This window comes from Helicoverpa armigera, chromosome 16 (assembly GCF_030705265.1).
Source record: "Helicoverpa armigera isolate CAAS_96S chromosome 16, ASM3070526v1, whole genome shotgun sequence".
Classification (NCBI taxonomy): Eukaryota; Metazoa; Arthropoda; class Insecta; order Lepidoptera; family Noctuidae; genus Helicoverpa; species Helicoverpa armigera.
In genome coordinates, this window is record NC_087135.1 from 8,786,513 (window position 1) to 8,811,964 (window position 25,452).

A 25,452-nucleotide genomic window follows, 5' to 3' on the forward strand; every position below is an offset into this window, starting at 1 on the left:
CGTTTTGGGCTCGTCAATTGGCCGCCTAAATCGTGTGATCTAACGCCTTTGGACTATTTCTTGTGGAGCCAGCAACGATCGACGCACTGGGAGCCAATATTGAAGCATTTATTCGTAATATACCGGCTGATATGTTGGAGAGAGTGCCGAAATTGGGCCTTGCGAATGGGCCATCTAAACTGGAGCCGCGGCCAGCATTTGCATGAAATCATCTTCAAACATTAAATTATATTGATCGTTCCATCGATTCCAATAAAGATTTCATCAAATTTTTCAAGTTTTTTGTGCTTTTTTTTGAAAATCAAATCCTATACCTCTTAAAAAATCACCCGTTACAATATTCCCATTTAAACTGAAGTTTAACCCGTTGTATGTCGGAGCGCAGATTTACGCTAGACACAATTGATTTTCTGTTGATTTATAATTAGCGACATAAGTACTTGCAGTTCATGAAATAACACTTTGGCATAGAGTTCCATTGATATGACCACAAATCCCACCGATGAACCTACACCTAAGTTTCTAAGTTAAACCTTCTAAAGCTTTCATCGCTAAAACTATCACAGAAACAAACAAACAAACAACATAAACAAGGTCATCAATACGTGTTGTTTCTGCTCACAATATTGTACCACTACAAATCATATTTATTGCGTAAACATTGCATTTGTAGCGTAAGTGAAGAAAGAAGCAAAAGCTTCATTTTGTTCAAATCTTGAAATGTAGCTACAACAAGTTACAAAAAAAATATAAAATATATAACTATAGCATTAACTATTGCATATAAATATAGCCAAAAACATACAAACATTCTTTAAAAATAAACGAAAGAAATTACTTGTAAAATCTTGTGTTTTCTAATACATAATTATGTGTAAACATAATTTCCAATGTAAGTATGTTTGTATATTCATTCCGCCCTTTTCACATCATGTACAGTAAAGACAAAAGCATGAATTAATAATGAGACAAAATGCAGAGTTGGAGCACGTTGACCCTTACCCGACTACCCCAGTTTACACAGGATGGCTCTCAGCTGATAAAACACAAACACACACACACACATCTCCCATTCACTCAGAATACACGTAAATTACAACACAAACTTCAACCCTAAACTGCATTGTTCTACTGAGCGTACACATTTGTATTAAAACTTGGCAACCCCGGTAACCTGCTATATTATTTATTGCCAGCATAATAAGTTTTACCGACCAGCCTTTATTTGTTTTCTCAACTCGTTACGCCAAGATTTGGGCCAAATTCGAAAAGTCTATTATTTATTCATTTACGTAACGTCTGTTTGGCTAAACGTCACCTGTTCGTCGTTTTAGGGTTAGCTTTTGAATTTTTGAACGATATTTGATGAAATGGGCGTTGTAAATGTTTATGCTGATGGATTGCTCCTTATTTTTGTGGGATGTTTACTTGGTGTAAACAATCAGAAATTATCGAAGTTTGTCTACTCATACGCGTGGTGAAGGGATAATGATTTGTCAACAGTTACTACGTAATTTACCTAAAAAAAGCTAACTACCTAGCTTTAAAACCTTTTAAAGCTACTAAGAAAAACATACTAAAAATCAGTCAGGCGCATACGTCGTGCCTGACTGATTTTTAGTATTTTTGATTTTATTTTCTTAGGCATAAACGTCCATCCCGTCTTTTTTTCACAGATAGCCTATTAGAAAAAGCTACATCAATTCGGTACAAAACATAAAACAACAACGTTACCCATCATTTACAAAACACACACCTACATATATTATGTAAACAACAACACAAACAACCACATAGAAACGAAATTCCGCAATTCAATACCGAATCTAAAACATTTTCAGGGACCATTTAACTGAAACATAAAATAGAGCCCACGCACACACTCGCGCGCAAAGTAATCACGCAATCAATTTTGTTTTAAAAACATAATAAAAACAACTTTTTAATTGTTAAGAGACTTCGACGTGCACGTAAAACTTAGTAAGAGGGGTCACACACGACCACCAGTTGGAAGACTATCATTATTCTATTATCATATTTTCAACAGTTCTTTTTTGTAAATTGCTTACCCTGCCGTTCTACCCACTAGCTGAGGACCACTTCCCACAGCTGGCTGTCTGTGACATAACTTGAAATATGATTTGAATCGGTTCAGTAGTTGTGGCATGAAAGCGCGACAGACAAACAGAGTTACTAATGCATTTTGTGTTAGTAACGAGGTTGTACTACCTATTGTCTTGACTATCTACCTACATCCTTTAGGCACAACATCAAGGTCAAGACTTAACTGAATTATATGGAACTTAGCAGGAACTTAAATAGACCTCTGGAGAAGATATTCGGCAATTTTTATCTGGGTGTATAGTGCTTCGAGGATGCAGTTGAAACCAGTAATACATTTACAAGCGCTTGGTAGCGTGAGATCCGCCTCACCCAAGTTCTGGCCGTTTTATTTAAAGACTAACGAAGATTTTAAGCTAGAAGGTTGTAAAAACTTAAGACAACGCCTCTGGAGCCACTTGGGGCTTAACTTTAAGCTGCGCGCTGAAGTTCGGCTTAGTATTACACATTACTTCTCTTTCTTAGTTAACATCATACATTTTAATGCTAATATGTTGTTTTAGTAAAGAGTACATGATTTTACTACAACTTTGGATTCTAGGTAAGTTGCATATAAGATATTTGGAACAGTTACATATACTGTACAGCCCTGCATTTTATTCTGAAAACAACATAATGTACGAAGGATAACATAAGTTCTTTGAACACATAGTGAATTCACCAGTGTACCTATTTGTCACCACCTCGAGCTGTTGGCCTTTTCGCCGCAACTCCTGAAGGTTATATGAACATCTGTAGAAGAAAATATTTTCCCAAAACTGTTTTCAACTACATTAACGAGCGCTAACAAATGCCCCAAACTTTTCAGTCTTACCCAACAGTGTACCGATTATCTTTGCCCAGTTACCCAGCATGTACAAAAGCTATATTTAGACATCAGGCATCCGGCGGTACTTAAATTGTGTAATATAGTACCCTGCAATGCAGTTCTTACGGAGGGCTGTATAAATCGCTTCAAATGCGCTGTTGGCGTTAAAACCGATTAATGTTTTCGCCACACGCAACATTGCAGTTAGAAAAAAGTCGTATAATATAAAAAAATACTACGTTTCTGGGGTTATTAAATAGTTACGATTGTTCTTTGTAAGTTTCCCTTTTGCGTTGCGTTACGTTTTCTGTAAAGAATGTGGATACCCAAGGGTGGTTGTATTGACTACAGAAATATATTGCTTACATATTTCTGTGGTATATATATTCTATTGTAGTTTTTTAACTTATATTTTTTTCTAAAAACAAAAATAAATCAATTGTGTCTTGCGTATATCTGCGCTCCGGCGGCATCCGGCATACAACGGGTTAGGGGAATTCCGTAGCTGTATTTGACTTGATAGTATAATTCGAAAGGCTCTTGTTATTAATGATGCTCAATTATTTAAAATATTTTATTAGATTTTTAATACGGTTTTGTCCGTCTTCAAACCTTAGCACACTATTTAATTATTTAAGTAACAGCACTGATCAAAATACCTAAAGCAGACATTGAAGGCACATCCTTAACAATATAGTATTTCCAACCACTAAACCACTGGTATACTACACAGTAATAAACCAAGTACACAATCCCTGCCAACAGCACCTATACCAAGTTATTTGTTTGTACCACGGAATAAAGAAATATGAGCGAGGAGTCATAATTCAGATAGGTCAGGCGCCTTCTTCTAGGTTAAATAAGTAAAGTAAGCATAACCAAAACGATCAGTTACGAGTGAACTAACAAGTCGTTCGGGTTTTAGAGACATCTGTCAACGATTTTTTAGATAACAAAAATGGTTGAGTCCAATGAAGGTGCATAAGGGCAAAAAAGAGTAACGTTACTCGTCCCCTGCTCGCCCACAGTTTGGCGCGTTAGTTTCTTAGGTGATTTAATGTTGTGGCACCTCCGCTAGACATTTTGTTCTCCATGGTTTGTACCTAAACATTTGGAGCCAATCCAAGCCGACAATTTGATATTGCGCGGACATCAAAATTGCATTGATAACTACTATTTGCGTTAACGATTCACTCACTAATCATAGTGTAAATTACTTTTGTAAATAGTGGGCGGTTATACTGAGGGATTGGTAATTAGTGTTCTCGCGTCATTTTCAGAAAAGGGTAGGCAGTAGTGTTAGTGTTATTTTGTATGTTAAGAGCGTGTACGTCAACCGCGCGCCATTTGGCCTAAAATGGTACTTTTCAAACCACTGTTTCTCAGTAACTACTTATCCTATAACTATGTTATTTTTTAATAACGCAAGGTAATTTCACTGTCTATATAGTTAATTGAACATAAATTTCAATTTGTGTAGTTTAAATACTTAAAACCCCTATAACGTAACAGATGTTTTATAAAATTCCCGTTCAGCGTCTATTTCGAAGCTTAAATTCATGTGGAAACAGTGGCAAACCTAATCATATTTATTTTTTTACTCATAGACGAAATCCCCATGCCTATAGTTAGTTGAAAACATTTTTTGATTTAGGTCTCTATCTTTCAGAAAAAAATATTTTAACAATGTGAAAAATTGTGAATTTCAAATGCTTTTTTTACCTATCTATCTTACTTAATTTAATATAACAATTATTTACTATAGTAATATAACTCTTTCTTTAAAACATAAACTTTATATTATAATTTAATCTCTCGTTTTTATTTTTTATAAATTATTTAAAACTACTATAAAACGCTGCACGCGAGTCAACTCAAACCAGACCGCCGCAAGGCTTCACAGAGAGGGACGTGTCGCTCCGTCACATCGCGTAGGGTGAATAACCTCTGCCGTGGATACCGAGAATAGAGTACATTTCAAGCGCGACCAACAAATCTTGATACATTACTATTTTATTTAAAGCTCAATTTTGAAGCATATTTTTTTTATCGATTGAGTTGAAATTTTGTTTGAATGTTCAGTTTTAATGACAATGTATGATTCTATATCCAATATGGCGGTATACCCAAGATGGAGAAAAAATGTTTTAATGCATTCCTACGATATGGGTATCAAATGAAAGGGCTTGCTATGAATAACTCGAAAAAAAATGTGTCGCGAGTCTAAATCCAATATGGCGGACTCCTTATGCTAGAAATCACTTATTGCAGATGTCTGTTACCAATCGAGCTATAATTTTTTTTTTTTTCATTTTGGATGTACCCAAATTTTGACTTTTGATCTCGAATAACTTTTGAAGCATATAGGATAGATAACTTAAAACTTTATTTGCAATGGTAAACCCAAGCTCTTCACCATTATTTGGCTTTCCGGCAATTGTTGTTATTTGACCACAATTTTTCGGTCTGGATGGACTGGACCATTCATATAAACAATCAATTTTTCAAATCGGTCCAGGCGTCTTTGAGAAATCGAGAACAATCAAATTGAGAACAATCACAAAACAATCTAATTGAAACCTCCTCCTTTCTTTTTTTGAAATCGGTTAAAATACAGAAACTCTTAACATTGTCATTAATCATCAGTCGACTATTTAGTACTGTTGAAAATTATATCTAATATACAGAAAGTCCTCAAAACCAAGGTTTTCATAGGTGCCCGATTTTTTTGCAAAAGAGTGTAAGTATTAACGACTTATTTTCATGCTTTTATATTTTAGACATCCATAGACTTACACTATTTTCCCGCTATTAGCTATTTACTAAATAATATATTTTTTGTTCTACCAATTTCACTCGAAAGGATCAAAATGGTTTGTGTGACTATACGTGAAGTATGATAGGCACGCACACAGCCGCGACGCTAGTCTGCGCGGTTTTTTGCGTTGAATTACCTAAAGTTGACATCGCGCGCCGAGCGTACACGCTCTTAAAGTCACATAGTTGGCTGGTTTACTACTATTTTCATTACAGGCATCCTTTGATTGACCATCTTCAGGAGTAGACAGTTGCCATTTAGGCAAAACCACCGGTACTATGCTGTCCATTGGCATGACATTTTCTACGTAATAATATAACTGTGTAACACTTTCACTTATTTACCTAACACGACACTGAGTTAGATTTATTCCAACAGTCGCCGCATTATTGAATTCTTTGCTGAAAATAATCTTGTTTCATTTTATACTCTTTTGTGTTTAAATTCACCCGCAACAGATAGACTTGACACCAACTCAAACCTAGACAAAAAAAGTCCAAACTTAAAGCCAAAGGTCATTTCGAATTGGATTTAGAGATAAACCATTAAAATGTAAAGGCCTAGCTATATAAATTTTTTATCGTTCCGAGTATTGCGTCGCGTCAGATAGCTATGGGAATCGCGATCACATGTCGTAACCAATAAGCTTGGCTCGTAAACATTTAATGGACGCTTCGATTTGTATCTCTACTGTAAGAAAATCAGAATTGCAGTGGACATTTTACTTGAAGAATCTGCTTCTGATCGGGTGTGACGCACTCTACAAGCTTATTTGTTTTATAAACATCACGTCTTATCCACTCAAAAACTGATATAACGAAAATTATACCTTACTAGAAAAGCTTCAATGTCTGTTGCAAACGGACCTTATTTCAACGTCATTAACTGATTTTTTTTTAGACAAGTGTTTAACAGAAGTTTAAAAGTTTTTGGGATACAACGGATAGTGTTTTGTTTATAGTTTATAGTTTCGGTATTAGTATATAAGTCAATAGTACCTAGCCACCGTCGGAGAAGTAAAGCTTTTCGACGATATATACGGCCAAATTCGCTAAGAGCCAAATCACTAACTTCAGAAATACCTATTACTTTGTAAAGTATGGATAGTCGACCATACACGGATTGATATTGAAAAGCCTGCTGTAGTTTTCATTAATCAATCTAGTTTGCTGTCTATTTAGACAAAGTCACGATCAAATGCAGTATAACTCAATAAAAACAAAAGAAAATTCACTGACGCCCTTATTTTAATCTGAAGAGACGTTACTGTAAACTGCAGTAAGCCAAGACCTTAATCTTTTATGACATCAACAATTACTGTGAACATTAAATGAGTAATATCACTTCAACGAACGCTATGAAGTGGGACATTAACTCGACGCTTTTGTTTTACGTTTTTAATTAAGAAAAAGAAGAATAAAAGTAAAATTGAAAGACAAAAAGGCTCTTGTTTGAGATCGAATACATTTTACATATCACACTAAGTTCATAGATATAATACAGCAAAAATATAATATGGGCATGTTTTTACGTATAGTGAAAACTGGTAAAGTTATTTTCTTTTTAATTTGATATGACCTATTTTCTTCGTTTGATATGTCGCTAAAATAAATCCTAAATCAACCTATCGACGAATTTAACAATGTATTGGTAAAGTGCATTCGTTATGGAACCGGTTCCATCACAGGATACCTATATTCTTTCCTTACAAACAAAACAAAGTTACCAGTACAGACAAAACAAATATTCTTCTATTTCCAAGTCACATCACAAAACGCAGAAACATATGAAACGCGAAACAAATCCTCACGTACGAACTAAATCAAATACAGCACTAGTACGGTTTTCCAGGTCTTTCTATACCGAACTTCAACTTTGAATACAGAAACCAAAGTATTTACCATAGCAAACTATTTTATCTAGTTCCGATGGGGCAGTAAAACGTTTTCGAGTTAAATTTTACACTTGTCGACGAAGGAACACATATAAATCGGCCGATTTAGACGCTCCACTCGCTAGCGCTAGCCGACGAAAGGCGCACCTCGGGTAGGTGGTACAAGGCATAAGAAAATTGCGGTTTGGCTAACAAAGTCCTTTTGTTTTAGCTTTGAGGATTATCAGAAACTGTTGTGAAAAACTGTGCTTGAGTGCCCAAATAAAATGAATAATAAAAAACTTAATTCTTTGAACCAATTCAATACATTTATAACACAGTTTGTAGTCATAAATTCTTGGATTTTTGTGTTTATAATTTCGTTTTATTTAATAAGTAGAAGAATTGACCAAAAACTTAGTAGCGAGACTAGCAAGCCGGTTTACCCTTGCACCGCCCCGGTCCAGGCTTCCCCAGCAATATTTTACTAGTACCTGCACAGTGAACGTTAGCTCCAAGAACACCCTGATTGCTGGCTTTAACGGCAATCAGTTAGATGGAACAATCGCTGGATTAAGACTTTCACTTCGTTTACTTCAAGTGGAAAGGATTATTGTGTAAAAGGTCCAAAGATTCTGGAGCTATTTTGAAAATAGAATACAAGGATTTGTCGTGTTCCTTGATTCATTAAAGCGATTTGCTGTAGTCTTTTGTTTTATCTTGAAGAATGCATTACTAAGTTATATAATATGTACGACACTTGTGTTCGTGAGTGTACGAGGAGCTGATTCGCGAGTGTACTTGCTTGTACCTGTGGGGGATAAGCTGTGAAGTTGGAAGTTTCTTTATTCTATGTATTCTAGTACCTAAGTAAAATAACATACTTTTATTATTACCAATGTGATTGTGAATTCATTTTAATAAAGGCTCAACCAAAGACTATAAAACCACTTGACTGCGCATACAGTGCCCCGACGCTCGCCAAAAGTTAGTGATTTTGCGCGTACTATAAGGCTACGATCAGTACGATCCTTTAGTAGCGACCGTGAACTGACCAATAGTAGCCGCGGATTATGTCGCCCCCCCCTGCCCGCAGCGGTGAGTCGTGTTCTTAGAAGAAATTGGCGAGTGCGCTCTCTAGTGGTTATTTACTTTATGGGCTCAACAGCTTCATAAGGAATTTTGTTACGCGATAGCCAGGATAATTTCTAAAAGAGTAATGATAATTTTGGTTTTAGTAATTCTGAAAGGAGGAAACAACTTGAATTTTAGTTAAACCTTGAAAACAAATTATGTTATGGCAAAGACAAATTGTGCTACTTCAAGCGGTCAAAAATTCTATGAGCAACTACCTTTAGCTACATAAATACTCTTTTTAAAATTCTCTAAGAGCCTAAACAAATGTTGACCATCACAACATACTCAAAGAGATCAGCCTACTCCAACAAATTGCAGTCTAGCTACAAACTGAAAACCAATCCTGAAATGTTAATGCTACCCAACAGTCCTGAAAACATCCAATTAACGCCTTCTAGCTCAATTTTACTAGTTTCCCAAATCCAAATTGGTGTTTGCATTGACCAAAGAGGTTTAACGATCATTTTTTTTTCGAAGAGTTAAAAAAATCGCTCGTGTTTTTTTTCGTTGTTTAAATTTCGAAATTCGATAAACTAGGTCGAATGCTTTTTGTTTTTTGTTGTTTATTTGTATACGGAATTTGAATGGCTGGATAAGCTTCGTAAATGATTTATTCAACTCTTTTGAATTGGGAACAAATATACGTAGAAAAATATATATCGTAATCCTCAAAGATCCAAAGAGCTGATTGATCAATCAAAAAGATTAAAACGTTACGCGATCAAATTACAAAATAACCGTCAAATTCGGATGATCATGCGCGCGGATATCCGGATGAAACTCGGCCCGGAAACAGCCGCTAATGTATTCCTCGCACGTCGAACGACACCCGGTTAAATCCGGTTAAGGTGGAGATATGCCCGGGTTAATCTTTCCACGGTTTAATTTATGACCGTGACATTCTTTTGTTATAATTCAAGATGATAATTAATCCGGGTGATTAATCATTTGGCTCCTTAATTAAAACGTGAGTTACATCCCTCATTGATCTAAAAATACTTTATTTGTCTGAAGCCTCGTAATTCCGAAATCCGGTCACATAATTGAAGTGTTGAAATGAAATAAATTCTTGGAAGATCTTAATTTATTCGTGAAAATAAATGCTTTACATTGGTACTTTTTTTTGAGATTCTTTCGATTTCTGAATTACGGAGATCAGCTATCCATCCTATATTCAAACGTAATAAGAAATACTAACAATAAAATATGCTACTGTGCCTTTAAGCCAAATTAACATACATTTATTTACCTATCAAACTCCTTGATGTAAACAGACGTAGAGAATTCTTTCGCTGGTAAAATGAACTTTCGTTCGAAGGGTTAAAGGCATCCTTTGTAAATTGCTGATGTTCATCTATTATAGAGCACAAAAAGTTATTTTTTTCAAGCAACACAAAACTCCAAAATACCAAAAGACAGCAGCTACCAAAACACAATATTTTCCCTTCAATACATACACAAATAATCGGAATCCGAATATTGACTAAACGACAGAATCAAAACACGGTTGGAGGGTAGTTGTAAACAAAATAACACATGTTGAACCAATGCTATGACTTTGGCCTCGGTTTGGCCTACTTTTTGGCCTGACGAGGCCCGCCTCGAGCGTCCCTGATTTACATATTGCAATTAAGGACTTACATATTTAATTGTGAATGAAATTACTATGAAATATTAATTGTTTGAATTGTTGAAGGAATAAGTCAGCGTTCTTTTTCATACTAGCAGTTTTTCCGTGGTTTCACCCTCGTTTCGTGGGAGCTGCTGCCCGCACCGGGATAAAATAAAGCCTATGTTTCTCGGGAAGAGTATAGCTTTCCAACAACTTTCGTAGTTGTCAGGGTATAAAGAAACAATTTTTTTTCCTCTTGATTGTATCAGAAATTAATTGTTAGAATAAAAATATGATTTCTATTTCAGCTACTCTTAAGAGATACAAATATTAAAGAGATTCTAACCAGTTTCCCTAGAAACTCAAACTTACCAAAAAAAATAAGGTAGGACTTAATTTCAATATGACATCTACCTCTATGTTTAGCCTTATACACAGCTATGTTTTATTTCCCAAAAAAGCCCATGCTATCACATAACTCCAGCTGCGGTTCCATACATACCCGGGTATACCCGGGTGTGATCCGGCCCGGTAATGACCGGCGTATTGATTTATTGGCGTTTAGCTCGTATTAGCGGCGTGCCATTTATCTTTGTTGGCAGTCAGCGCCTAAATTGATGCACGACGCTAAATACCGAGACGGGTATGCATGTGAATACGAGAGTTTTGCGAAGATGCGTTGAATTATGATTATTTTTTCTATGAACTTTGGTGTTGATTTTCTTAATGACTGAACACCTAGCCCAAAATATATTTTACCAGCATAAATTGGTATAGCACTGTAATACGCTTAATCAAAACTTAATAAAATATATGAAACGGACGAAGTTAAATAAACGTGATAAAGATTATTTACATTATGAAGTTGATTATAGATTTATCATTATGAAGTTACCATGAATGACCCGTGAAACCATTTGAGAGTCGTTGAAATACACATTGCGCCCATGATTCGTGCAAATACAATAATTATATAATTTAAACACACATCATAATTAACTACCAAATCAATCAACCTAAAACCAGAACCGATACGCCATTAGGTATACATCAGAACCCGGGTAAAACATCAAACGCAAGATGCAAAGCTTTAACCGGTTACAAGGTAAGCCGGGTAGCGTCGAACCGGGTCGGCTGCGTGCCACGCATAATATTACCTACACCCAGATACCCGGATTAAAGTCTTAGGTCGTTCTGTGACGTCATAATTGTGATGTCATCAACGTTATGCGCGGTGCAGAATTTTCAGCAAGGTTTTGTGTGGTGGTAATTAATTGTCGTCTTTTGTTTGTGGAAGAATACGCAAGTTGTTGAGTACGTTTGTTTTTAGAATAACTGGTGTTTTTGGTTCTTGAGGTAGAATGACGAGCTGCTTAAAAGCCGCTGCGAAGACAACCAACATTTAGCTATGCTCTTGTGTCATGACAACATTGAAATGAAGGTACCGTTACGTAGCCATGAAAGTTCAACTATTGATATAAAAATGTCATATCTACATAATTTATTAGATCTAGGCTTACGTACTACATTCAATGATTGTTGAAAAAAACAATAGAAATACAATTTACTTAATAAACTCTTAATAATAATTTTAAGCACTATATCTGGTACTCTCCGCCACAAAGGACCTACCATAACTAAGGCAGATACATAGACTAGCGGATGCTTTGGACATTATCCGTTCCTAAGGGACATCCTTGTGTGCCTAAACCGGGACTCGAATCTATTAACGGACGGGATAATGGATTTAGGAAACAATTTAAACGGCACTTGTAAAAATATATAGTTTGGTAGATTGCCTTTGCTTAATATTAGGAAATTTCTCTTAGCTTATATTTACTAAAATATAATGGTTGCAACTGAGTGCCAGTCTTTCCCAAGCCAAGGAGTAAAACACTGGTATTGAACTGAATCCGGTAAGACTGAAAGCTGACCCCAACATAGTTGGGAAAATGATGATATAGCTACTAATATTAAAATTATTAAGCTGGAGTGAGCTTATTGTACCGATTTGAGAACATTTCTTATCATGTTAGATAGGCCATTTATCGAGGAAGGCTAATGACTACTTTCTATCCAGGTATACGGAGTAGTTCCCACGGGACGCGGATGAAACTGCTGGCGGAATCTAGTGTAGAAATATACCTTGTAAGTTAAATATTACAGCTTCCTTCATAATGTGTGAATTTTTTTTCTACATTCTTCCTCGAGTTTTCCCAAAATTATTTTAATTCAATCGCCGTCACTAAGTTGTTAGTACACTTAACCAGAAAGGCCAAAATGCTCAGCCATTTTATTTATCACACTCGTCCGCCTTATAAAAAGAAATTGCACATAACAATGAAACAGTCACACAGCCCCATACACATTTACGAAACATACGACCGACCGCCATACAAAAGCATAATAAAAGCACCGAATAAAAATTAGTGTGGCTTATAAATCAGTCGATTCGCCCGCCATACACTACATTCATTCCCATTGTCCTATTCGTGACATTTCGCATGAGTACACATAAGCCCACTGCAAATAACTGGGTCACTGATACAAATAAATACACAAAGCTAGGCACCTATTTATTTTTACGTTAAAACAACGTTATTCAGGTTAATCCATAACGCCACTGAGCCAAACGGCATTTTAATCCGCATGAAGAAAAGCCTGACAAAAAATAAATGGATTAAGCGCAAATTCCCGCTCCGAAATTACTTTTGACCAATTTAACAAGTTACGACTTGTTTCAAACCAGATTTAACCGGTTACCAACTGGATCAGGGAACATCAGTCAAAGTAAACAATTTCCTGGCAGGAATACACTTTAATAAAGCTTTTGAAGACGCAAATGGAATAAAACATAACGAAGTAAAAAGAAAAATAGAATATTTTTAAGTTCTCGCCTGCAGGAGTTACGCGATTCAATTACGACCATCCCAAATTCTTTGATCATGAAATTGTTTATTTTGCTACTTGTCTTAAAGTTAGATAATATTTAATTTGGTTTTTAATGTATGTGTAATTTATAAAATGTAAGCTTTGATCTCTGTAATTATTATTTGAGTGTCAACAGCATTCATTTTAATATTAAGAGATGCCTTCCAGGCATTTCAAGTCTGTGTCTCATAAAATACAAATTGGTATGGAGCTACAAAATACGCTCGCGCTAAAATACTGCGGACGGCAGTGGACTTGGCAGTTTGTCCATTGTATGGAGACAGAGACTAAGTATTATGCACTGAAAATAGGCTACTCTTTGACCCGGTGTCGGAATCTCTTAAAATATCTGTGTATTTTATTTTAGTTTATTAGCAAAGTGGTTCTTATCACAACAATACAAACATCAGTTTACGAATTTTCAATTTTCAATTACATTTACGTGGCAAACGTTGAACGCTTGTAACTATACAGATGTTGATCAAACATCATTAATATTTATCACCCAAAATTAGTATCGAATCCTTAATTAAAATGTTCAATTAACCCAAAAAGTTTGAAGCCGCCGTACGTAATTTCGGTAAAACTTTTCACTGATTGAATCCTTAATTCAAACGAATCCTGCTACATGTGTAATCAGATTGCAGGTTATCAAAGGGAAATGAGGATTTTCCTACTTTCCGTGAACATTTTTAAAATCGATTTTCTAACCGTCATTTTTATTTTTTATACTACTTATATCGTTGATAAAGAGTGATTTTTTTCATAAAAATTGTTTACAAGAATAAATGTAAAAAAAATATATATAAACAAGGGTCAGGTAAGGAAATAAGTCATCATCATCTTCCTGAAGAAATGTAGAATTAGCAACAGCCATCAATTGTACATACTTCGGAAAATTCATGTTGATTAGGAATGCTGAAAATAAAATAATCTTATAAATAAGCAATTATTTACTAAGAAAACTTTTAGTATTGAAAATGTAAAAAAATACAAAATGAATACCCACAGAGTTCTTATAATTAAGGTACCTACTTATTGTCTTGAATTTCAACGTAAAACGATGCTCGTTTCGTCTACTCGATGTTCAGACTTGAATTGTGCCTAATTATCATTTTCATGAATAAATTGAACACTATTTATTTATCCCTGGAGGTCTTGTATTTCTCTGTAATTGGGATAATTTCTTCTTTATTTATTTACTTTCATTGTTAATTTATAGAAAGGTAAGGTAGTCCATTATTTGTGAACCATAAAACAACAAGGTCGATTTTCATTCATGGTCCCTTAGAAAAGTGAACCTTAGCGATAGGTATTAAGTTTGGTAATGCCTTAATTGGCATTTAATTTTTACGCCGTCCAACTTACTAGAGAAGCATTCCATACATAGTCAGAAATATCAAATAATACTTTGTTATATTCCTCACTCAAGAATTTGTTTACCCCAACACTCACCAATTTGCCATTAAATATAAATTGAGTAACTAACGTCAATTTCTTAATTAGCCTATCAGTCAAAGTTAACAATGTAATTGTTAGATTGATGAACGAGTGGGCTCAGGTGGCGTTGTCATAACGTAGAGTTAGATCGTACTGGATAGTGCTTTTTAAGTGCATTAGGAAAAGTTAGATGGGAAATTAGTTTTGGGGATTTTGTGAATTTTGTAATTTATTATTGCATTTTTTTTTCTTGCTCACTTCCGTTACTAAAATATGTACTTGAATTGATTCCGGCTGGTTTTTATTTAGGTTTCAACCTAAAATTGAGAAATTAGAATACATGAAAATATCCTCCTTTATTCCTCCATTTTTTTTACTTTTTCACTCTTACAAAAAAAAAAACATTGAATAATAAATATAGGCAATCAGGTCCATGCACAGTAATAGCCACTTAGAATTTACTACAGCGATGACGTCACAGATCATTACACAACCCAGTCCAATAAACCGACTACCAACTAAACGACAATACAATCAATGCCTTTGAATAACGCAAAAGATTCTGACTTACAAGTTACAAAGTTATGAAACTTCTGCTGACTTAATAATAAAGTTTGTCGAAGAGAAATTCAATTAATTCATCGACACTGAACGAATAATGGGGCTTAAGTAAAGTTTTTAATGGGGGCCGACACAAAGCTTCGCTGATTGAAAATAGGAAACTTGAGGCAAAGCATATGTCACGTTGTTTGAAATTAATTAGGCTCAAATATTGGTTCTTTTTACCGTCTCTTATGGTGCAGACAAACTGGGGACTGACTTGTCGAACCGAGCTACAATTTAAGCTATATATTGGTACATACACACTCACACACTCACGTATTTATATAAAAGACAGAGAGAGAAAGTTGCAAGAGGAGAAAAAATCTTTACAAGATGACTTCCAGCAATCAAATACTTGAGGTTACTTATAGGGCTCGTCCCAACACTAATACCATCCGTGAATGATGTTCACTCTCACTAGCAAAGATTTTTCTCTGGCTCCAGATTCGACATAAAAAGGAAAAATAATTTGTAACCTACTTGGGCAAAGTTTTCAGCTGACCAAAAAGAATAAAAATTAGGGCTTCGATGTACAAAAAAGTTTGAAGTTTTCACAAGCATATGAAAATATGAATGTTCTTTGAGTAAGAAAACCCGATATTTCCATTGTGTTGCAATTAATTTGGGCCAGTTTTTCTTCATATTATAGGCATATTACTTAGATACGTCAACTCAATGTAGGTATTACACATTCTTCATTAAATGCACTTAAAAAAATACCCTGCTTTATCTTTGACCCAAACTTATTGCTTCTAAGTGTAAACGTCATGTTATGTCACCAATTATATGTTATAAAGCAATAGCCTCTATTATGCTATCGTGCTTGCTTTACGTGTACGGTAAGCCGCACATCAGTGGTAACTGTCATGCACCTTAACTCAATAGTAATAAGTACGATTTTCCCATAAAACTGTTACCACTGACCTGAAGTTGACTGTAGTACGTAATCGCGATGGCGACTAAATTGTTTGGTGGCCCATAATTTCTATATCGCTTCGATTATTTAAGTGGCTTTTGTTGATGATTTTTTAATCGTGTTTGCTGCCTTGTGTTCACAGCTTTTTGGTAGAAAACAACCTTTTGTTAAGCAGTATAATGTATAGATCTGTATTAATATTGTATTTTTTTCTTATGAACGTAATTTCATCTGTTGCACTATTGTAGTAAGATGGTTGAAAAGGCTTCAATAAGGTGAAATTACAGACTTACCTAACTCTGAATTTCGTAGAAAAGTTTTTACTCGAGAAACATTCTATCAATTTATATATTTCAAACTACTGCTGTACGAATTTAGTTAGAAATTAAATAAAATCTGAACAACAGCTTATAATCAATTCATAACCTATTTTATATAATTTTAAATTAAAACAAAACACATTGTAATTTTATTAAATAAATAAGTAAAATAAATAAATAACATTTTGCTAGACGTTAACCCCAGCCGAACGCTATATTTCAAATGTCTCTGACTGCATAGGATATTGGAACGGAAATTGACCACGTGACACGACCGGATATGTCGTCATCGAACGTGATATGAACTAGCCAATCAGAACAGATTCAATTACAGGGCTGTCCAATAGATGTGTTCTTAAAATTTATTTTGAATTTGACGTCTTGAGATTTTTTTAAAATTTTGAAATAAGAATGTAAAATTGTAGGTGCTTATGTGTGCTAAAAGATTTTAGTACTAATTATGATATTTTATTGTTTACAGGTATGATCAAAATGGCTGTTTGGCATCATTTGGTAAGACATTAGATTAGAAATATTTTAGCCAAAGAACAGAATAAAATTTTAGTTCAAATCATTCTATTTTCTCAACTTTTCAAAGCCAGCGTTTTCTAAATTCTTTAGAGATATTTTTTATAACCTATTTCAGTAGAACTGCCTCATATCGTAGATTTATTTAAAGTTTCTAACCACTGTACAATAAAAAATAACTTTAAAACTTTACATTAATAAAAACATGCCAACCCTAACATGATCACATCATACAATAATTTAATTAAGGACACTTCAGAAGCGCTTTTTTCAAAAGAAAAGTATTGATCTATTATTGAATTTACACGACACACGTCTCAAAGTGGTTCAATTGACTCTCTTACGTCATTTCCTGCGCCTTTCGGGGATTATTTTTACTTTATAGGTTATATTTTGGCGGGTTTTCGAGGGTAGACGGGTTCCGTATGAAAGGATCCATTAGTGGTGGTGCTTGGGACGAAGTACGTCGAAAAAGGCACAAGTAAGAAGATAGGTACTTATCTTTTATTGAACTGTGTGAGGAGTATGTAGTTTGGTTCATTTCTTAGCGAAAAATAAATTGTTTACCGAAAAAAATATTTTTTAATTAGAGTTTTTTAGCTTGAAAAACTCTTAATCAAAGTTAACATTATACAGTATAAACCAATAACAAAAAATGCAATTTATTTATTTTAAACAGTAGTCTTGACACTCAAATCCGTGAGGATAGCGTCCGTAATATGTATTGTGTAGCTAAAACTATGCAAAAGTTACTTACCATCTTTAAACGCCCTGTAACACTAAACTCCAATAATTGAATATTTCCCCCATCATTAGAGCTATAAGCACCACAAAATGGACCAGTAAGTATCCCAACGTTGTTTGTCTTCAGGACTTCTCAGAAAATCTATTTTCTAGAAAATGGGTGAAAATTTCAAGCGCAGTGGCTGTGCTTTGAATTCACAATCGTCCGGGTTTGTTTATTAGCAAAGTTACTGGACCTGAGGGGTTTTTAACTTTACATTTTGTGGGATTGTTTGATGCTGATCTTTGTAGTTGAATCTGATGGGATTTTGGTCTTCAATCTGCTGGGAGTAAACAATTTTTTTGTTGCCCCAAGTTTGTCGAAGTCTTGAAGAACTTTGTGTGTGTTAGTTGCATTGTTTTTATCATAAAACCAACGACATATATTTAATTCCAAAATGAATGTAGAAATATTATTCTTAACATTAATTTCTAAGACACTTCATCACCACTTAAAACTTAAAACCTCGGAGAATCGGCTCTCAAACATATGTATCGTCTAAGTCCTCCGAGACGGGAACTTCTAAGTTAGTTGGAGTTCAACTTGAATTCGTGGCTAAGTGGCTATCTGGACTTTAATAAAAGTGCATTAGTTTCGTCTGGTCGAACCCACTTTGTGGTAGATTGGTAGTTTATTGCGTTAAATGAGTGACAGTGTCTGGCGCAGCGGGTGCAGCGATTAGATAATTATCTGTCAATTTTGGAGACTGCACCTGGTTCATCTAATAAGAAGAATAGTGGGGGTAGTAAAAGAGATTGTTATCAATAGAAACTGATGAAAATATAAGCTTTACGTCTGGTTATTACTTGTTTGGTCTCCTTTTAATTTATCGATAATTGGCAGTCAATACTACAGACCCATACCACACACCTGGAGGTTATACGCAGTATGGTTACCCGACTTATTTTATGTTTTTTTTTAGATTTCATATAAACATTACCTGAATAAAGTTTCACAATAAAACTATGACCATATGACCTATAAAACTATACATTTAAAAACCCAAACACACACTTCCTAGACAGCAATCGATCAGTAATCCAGGCACTAATGCAATATCCATGCCGAATGCTCAATACCGATGTTATCGCCGACATAAAAGGTGTTTTACTGCATCTGGTTATAAAAATACGCCATTATTTTATACTTTATGCCACCATAAAGTTTATAATAAACGAGCGATAGTAAAAACTGCAGTTAAACCTTCATATCGCGTGCCTGGTAAATACCACTTATGATTTTATCCTAGACGGATTTTGAACCACCTTTTCGAGTTTGGTTTAGCTGTAATAATTGTTTTTGAAGCACGTTAATTGGATTAATTAGAAGTGTTGTTAACAGCGGTTTGAGTTAATTCAAACTTTAATTTGTTTGCGTTAATTAAATGTATTGGATTGAAAGCTCTTGACATGTCGAAAGCGCGAGTAATTGTTCGAAGTGATCGATTTTCGAATTTATGTTTGCAAACTCTTGGTCACATGTTTACTATATTTACAAAATTAATCAAATAAAATTGCAAGCGTAGCACAAAAAAAAATCTGTACAAAAAGATGAATTATTATAGGTATAGGCAGCTAAAATATATTTTTAGATACCCAAGTGGACGTAAACATTTAACCCTAAAAAACCCGCGTGAATTCACGCAACAAATCAAAGTACACACCATTAATATATTCAAGCAAATAAAATATTTCAAAGAGCCTTTTTATAAACCCATCGCGAAAGCAAATGTATATAAAAGGTTTACATGTCCCGCCTGAGTTCCGATGAAAAATTCATAGGTGAATAATCTTCAGTCCGTCTGTGACACGGAATAAGGAAAGATAAGTGGAGATGCCGTAATGCAGATCGATTAGGCGCCTTCTTATACATATGTCAAATACACGACTGACTAAATGGGCATGACTAAAACGATCAGTTACGACTGAACTAACGAGGCGTTCTTTGAGACGTCTGTCAATGATTTGTGGTAAAAAAAATGGTCGGATTCAAAGAAGGCGTATAAGGGCATAGACAGTGGCGTTTCTCGTCCTGCGCTCATTTTGGCGCGCTACTTTCTCTGGCGATTTTCTGTTATGGCACCTCCGCTAGTTATTTTGTTCTCCATGATTTGTACCGATGCAAAATCTCAGAGGATTATAATCCGGTTCACAGATTTTTATATTTTGGCTGAAGGTTTAATGTTAGATTTCTATTGTTGGTGATTTTGTATTTTAGCTTTATATTTTTGATTTTTGTGGTACCTAAGTATGCTAGAGTGATTTTATAGAAAAGACTTCGTATTACATATGTATGTTTAAATATTTTTCATGCTAGAAATCGGAGGTTTGCTTAAGTTGTTAGGTTGTTACGTTAAAAAAATGCTCGTGGAAAATATAGGTAACATTTAGAAACATTTTTTCGATAATTTTGAGCTTCTAGTAGCTTAGCGATGAATAATATCAAAGGAATTATGATTTCACATGCATAAGTTTAATGTCTTTACTTCAAACGATTTGACAGTGCATGCCACACATGCAGTTTCAAGAATTGTTTATTCCGACCACCCAACGCGCATATAATGCATTCACAATAAATATTATCATAGAGTGTAATATCTATGCAAAACATTTTTATACTGCGAAGTTATGAACGCATAATTTGATAAATTCAGCGATGGTTTAGTATTAAAAAAAAATCTGGTGCTTTTTACAATACAAAAAAACATCTTATTTGAAAAACTCTTCATTTTTGGAAAGGTGGTTGAAAAGGTACTAAGCTAACTTTTCATATAGAGGTATAATTCCCTTTTACAAATCCCGACGAATAGCCATCATTTTATACGTCTAATATAACCCGTGACACCTATGCATTAAAAATATGTGTGCAATAAAAGCGGCAGCTAAGACGTTATTAAAATGCATATCCTATTCCGGGGCATACGACCACGTTTCTCGTATAAATCTGAGCAGCTCTAATTCTTTGTACAGCTACGAAGTACCACGAACGAAGTACCGCGACCGAAGTACCACGAAGAACCTCTATTCGACGAAAGATTTGTTAGGTACCGTAAAATTAGACGAATAGCGAAATAGGTGAACTTTTTATGCGAAAAAGTACATGCAGCAGTGAAAGGGTTAATAATAATAGTGTGTCTTATGTATGGGTTGCAAAATGTGAAATGAAGTACTTACCTATGTTGTGTTGGGATAAGTTTTTCTGCTTATTGAGAAGATATGGGGTGTGAATTTTGCGATAATAATCAAATATACAGTTGTATGAATGCGATTTATTTATTTAGACGTTCAAAGCAAGATTTGATCGATGTACTTCACATATGGGGATGAAATTATGGGTAAAAATTCTGGATGTCTGGATATCCGACAATTTGATTTTGACGAGATGCCGACACCATTTTTACGTACATACCTTAGTATACCATTATAATACATACAGAGGTGTATTTTTTCTTTTTGCATTTTTAAATGTTATCAGTTGTTAATAAAATACTAGAAACAATTTGATACAGCTTTATATTACACTATCGTGCATAATAATCATTGTTTTAAATCAGAGATTAGCTACGGAACATTCCTATTTGCATGTATTGTTCCCTGATCCCCTGGTTTTAGTATTGATTAATTAAAGTTTATGGTATTGCGTTTTGCAGGTATCACCCACCATGGATTTATGTTTAAGTGGCTATGGGATTTGTGAACATCTGTTTTGGTTATGTTATGGTTGTTTCATATTGTTTATTTTTTCGGGCGTAGTATGGTCTGTATTACATTGCGTGATGTATTTTCTTCTGAATTTCCAACCATAACTGTGGTTTCTGGTAAAGCTATTTTTATTTCTGTAGGCATATAAATAATGCTATGTATACCCAATACAGGCAAAATTATGTACTAAAAATAAACATGTCCCCTACAATATATTATCCAACACTGTATATCTTAAATCCAATTTTCCAACGAGACCCTCAAGTATCGCAGAAAAAATAAACTTTGCTTTTCCACTTACCGTCTTCAGAATTTCCATTCATAATTTTTACCTCGCCAGTACTTTGTACAATCGCCGACAAAACGGTGAAGAAGTACTTTTCGAACCCCACTTGCTTTTGAAAAACATATTTTTGTTATGATCCTACAAAATAAACTCAATCATGCAGCAGGAGGGGACTTTGCTCTCTAGGAAATCAATTTCGTTAAATATTTATTTTATCTCCTTTTTGATGGGTACGTCGATATAATACTTTGATGTTATAAAACAATATCTTTGTTTATAATTTTTTTTTTGATACGTATAAAAAGCCAAGTCAGTTATTTACTATTGTAACTAATAATTTAACAGTTTAGTACCTACACTACATTGTTTATTAATTTAATTTTTCATGACCATTCTGTTCCGCAAAAATACGCATCATAACTGCTTGTATAAATTTTCTTTTCCTCAATTATGTCGGGAGTTAAAGAGAAATAAGACGTTATTTTTATCGACAACGTCGACCAAGTTTTTATAAAGAAAATTGAAAAGTACATACATTGTTAGGAGTTTATATCGAAAATGTATTTGCGGTGTTTTTTGAATATTTTATCAACTGTTTTCAATATTTATGGATGCAATTCATACTTACTTTAAACTTTCGTCACGAGTTTTTCTTTAAACTAGTAACTCAAGCTTTTTATGCTATAAATTAAGTTTCCTATAAGAAACTAATAGCTTAGAAACTTGTGCACAGGTGGCACTTTCTGCCGAACTAAGAAAAGTGACCCAAGTACCAACTAGCCACGGTACTTTTTAAACGGTTTTATTTAGCTTACCCTGTTTGTTTTATTTATTTAGTTATTTTTAACTACTTATTATCGTTAGTTTCCAATATTTATGACTGGATAGCTCGATAATTTTAACTTCTCTGTAGTAAAGTTAATGCCTAACTTCAGCACTTTTAAATTAAGTGCGCACTTGCAACCTTAACTGCTTGTAAAGTACTGGTACACTTTTTTAAGTTTTCAAACTTTTCTAGATGAAACTTTTTCCATACCTTAAAGAAAATCGTTGGTAGATTGTAATAAATGACAAGCTATGCGCTTGAAGTGGGTCGTTTTTTCAACTGTAGCCCACAAGTAGTATTTTGATTAAATTGCCACTATTTTGCCGATTCACCGCATCGTTACGTCTATCCCGACTTTTTCTACCCAATTTCGTTACTAAGATATAAGTATACCACCATTAAAGTCATCCGAACTACTCTAAAAACTGTCCCATAGTGGATGGGGTAGAACGTATCGTGCCATTAAGGCCCTATTACTGTCAATACCATCATCCCGGCTGACCATTTGTCACCGGTGCGAGCCACGCCTTTACTGTGTCCGCACTTTCTGGATTCGACCGGATTAAACCGCTTTCAAGCGGATTTACTGAGAAGTTTTTTTGAATAATCTAGCTGGGAAGCGTGTGGGTGAGAATGTGACATCTTTTGTTTTTATGAATGAGTAATATAAAGGATTTTGGCTATAATTTTCTCTTTATTTATTCGTGAGCTAGCCCCCGCTTTCACCCAGCATTAGGTCACGGTTAAGAAAAACGTTGACGTAATAGCTGAAAGTAACAATTACGTCAGTACCTAATTCTATTTAAACTTCTTTCACACGAAAAAGAGAGACCTTTGTAACAAAATGATTCTTCTAGTTTTTTTGTCAGCTGTATCAATGTTTGTGGCATAGATTTTGAATAGCATGTGCGTGTTTCAACAAAGTAGAGAAAAATTCAAAATATAGGAATCCCCCAATTGTATAAAAACACGTCTACCATTTCAAAAACAGGAAACACCTTACATACATGACGCGAACAACCTTCTAAAAGACACGTTATCTCATCTATTTTTATCCAAAACCAACCTGTTTAATATTAAAACGTCCCAAAATAAAACATTAAGGAACAACCTGCGAACATCTCACACAAACAAGGTTACCTCGAAAACAACTTAATATCTTCAAACTTCATGATAAAAATTACGTTATGCCAAAAATGTTTAAGCGAGTGACGGGAGACGGTACTCTTTGACCCAGTTTAGAACTAATTCATTTTGTTGGGCGAACATTTTTTTTGAAAAATAAATTGTTACGCTGCGTATAACGAGTGTTCGCGATTGTGACGGTTTTGCGTTTTGTGTTTTTTTTTCTTTCTTTTCAACAAAACCATTAGTTTTGTTGTTTGTGGAATGTTTTGCAGTTGCCATTTTGTTAATGTGTGTAAAAAAGAGGTCCTTACATAGTTGTTTTGTCATTGTAAACGCCATTAAACTTGTGGCTTGTAAAAAATCCTGCAAATATATATAACGATATGAGCTGAAAAACCGAATAAAATTAAAATTGTATACATTGTGTAAACAAAAATGTAGGATGGTTTTTGGGGTATGTATAATTAATTCATGGGAGAGGCAGATAGTGATTTTATCGCAAAAAACATACCTATAAATAACATACATATAAATTGTATAAATATTAATTGGGAAAACAAAATTCTCTCACATTACCTAAATGCTCTGCTGCGTACAGCGTCATTTTCCTCAACAGTATGTATAGCAAATTATGTGTGTCTGTCCCCCAATGTTTTGACCACCAATTCCATTCTAAGTGCGTCTGCAACATTACAACAAAATACAAATAACACAAGCCATAGATTTACAAACCCAACGTTGATGAAACTTACACTACCCTGACAAAAAAATGGTCGATCACCACTGACAAATGCGGGGAGATATAAACAAAAAACAAAGAACAAACGATTATTTAAACACAGCTTTAGGCGAACCCAGCGGAAGCAAGATATGTCTCAGACAATAAATTGTCGTGTTGGTCGAGAACGGGGGAAAATGTTGCAAAAAAAATCGCACCATATGAGTCCCGCCATAGAAATAGCATTCAAAAATGTCCGACACATAACGTATGCGATTGTCGGGTGTTTGCGCAGCGACTGGTTAAAAACCCATTTGTGTCTAGATTAAAAAACGGAATTTTAAAACTCCGGGATGGATTGTATTCGTAGGACATTTTTTTGCGCTTTTTTTTCGGGTACAGACGTAGTTTTAATTCAGTTAGGGCCATCAGCGGCCACAGCAAACATATTGGACAAAGGTTTTTGGTTCGTTTTTTTAATGGATTTATTAGTTAAAGTTTTTATGATCCATTTTTACTGCTATCGAAAAAGTTTTAAAAGGTATAAATTGTTATCAATTTGCCTGGTTGATTTGTAAGCATTGAACCCACGGAACACCTCTAAATACCTATATCTTAAAAGTTGTCATCAAAAGAACAAGTATTTCATACAAATATTTATTTCCGAAATCTTAATTTTTCCAGGCTTAATTTCCCCCAGTTTCCGTACATAACACTCAATACAGTTAGTAAAGATAAGCCGGTTCATAGCTACACAGAAGCTAGGGCAGATTCCTCGCTTCACTGAATTTTCGTGTTAAATTTTGGTATTTGCACAGGACTGGCATAGAGTAAAAATTTACGCAGATTGGACACTTCGTATAAAGTGAGGAAAAACAGTTTTCTTTAGAAAACGACCTTAG

At 34.6% G+C, this 25,452-nt stretch overlaps 1 protein-coding gene across 13 annotated transcripts in view; it reads left to right on the forward strand.

Moving 5' to 3' along the window:
• Positions 1–25,452, forward strand: part of LOC110372116 (uncharacterized protein) — a 347,254-nt gene that overhangs the window by 238,782 nt on the left and 83,020 nt on the right. The window lies entirely within an intron of this gene.